The 1,037-nt window shown below is 39.8% G+C and overlaps 1 long non-coding RNA gene across 2 annotated transcripts; it reads right to left on the reverse strand.

The window, feature by feature from the left end:
* On the reverse strand, positions 1–835 carry LOC104809149. Of its 2 annotated transcripts, none has more exons than XR_771088.2 (3): positions 564–835; positions 137–288; positions 1–16 (listed from the first exon to the last, which is right to left on the reverse strand). It is a non-coding gene; the product is annotated as an uncharacterized LOC104809149 (long non-coding RNA). The 2 variants fall into 2 exon arrangements; XR_771087.1 differs by having other exon boundaries at positions 1–31.
* Positions 836–1,037: the final 202 nt, after the last annotated feature.

Genomic DNA, 1,037 nt, shown 5'->3' on the forward strand with positions numbered 1-1,037 from the left:
TCTTTCCCTGGAATCCCTGACGATAATACGACTGCTTTTACATGCAATCCAAAAGTCCACTAATCAAGTAAAAAGTAAAATAACGCGAGCAGAATCAGGAAAACTTGAAAGTATAAAATCTGGGAAGAGTTCGAACCACGAAAAAGCAGTGCAATTCGGAGGGCCGACGGTGTTGAGGCCGATGTTGAATATGAACCTTTACATCCGCCTCCGTTTGAATATGAACCTTGTACATCTGTTACTCATCTTGGTGCAGCAAGAGGCACAAGCCGCATGGCCATTGTCACACTGACGACAAAACCACATGGCTACTGCTGTTAGTTCTATAAAAAAAACTCCAAATATGTATTTTAAATGCACACAGGAATAACCACAGAGCAAGATTTCACTTCCTTAGCTAAAACACCAATCTTTGACTGCTAGTCCAACAGAGACACCATAACTAAATCTAAGATGAGCGCTATCTTCACGTCCTCCATTTATGAAACAAATATCTGTGGCTAGAATCTTCGTAAAAATCTCTGCGTTCGAAAACATAGAGAGACAGGAGAGAAGAACCAGACCTGAAAGATGGGATAGATGGTTGAGGCCGATGTTGAATACGAACCTTGTACATCCGCCTTCTTTTGAATATGAACCTTATACATCTAGAAAAATCAATAAAGAAAGTCGAAAGGAAACATTCCCTTCTCTTCGCAGTCAAAGTTGGAAGAGAACATAAACTATATACTATTAGGGTTGTATTTGGGAGAGAATGAGAAAGAGGAGAGGCAGGGGAATGAGATCTGAGAAATCCCCCGCTTGGCGAACCCTATTATATATAGCAAAACTATTTATATTTATTATTTACAGTTAGTAAATCTCGGGAGTGCCACGTTAAAAAGGAAAATCGTCTCGAAAAGTTGAGATACAGATGGAGACGCATAATAATTTCACTTTCCCCCTCGATAAGCACTCCCCATGTCCCTATTTTCAAAACCGTTAAATAAATAAGGGGATCCCCCATTTATATTCCTGCGGCAGGTTATTTTCAAAAC

This window comes from Tarenaya hassleriana, unplaced genomic scaffold, assembly GCF_000463585.1.
Source record: "Tarenaya hassleriana unplaced genomic scaffold, ASM46358v1 Cleome153, whole genome shotgun sequence".
Taxonomy (NCBI): Eukaryota; Viridiplantae; Streptophyta; class Magnoliopsida; order Brassicales; family Cleomaceae; genus Tarenaya; species Tarenaya hassleriana.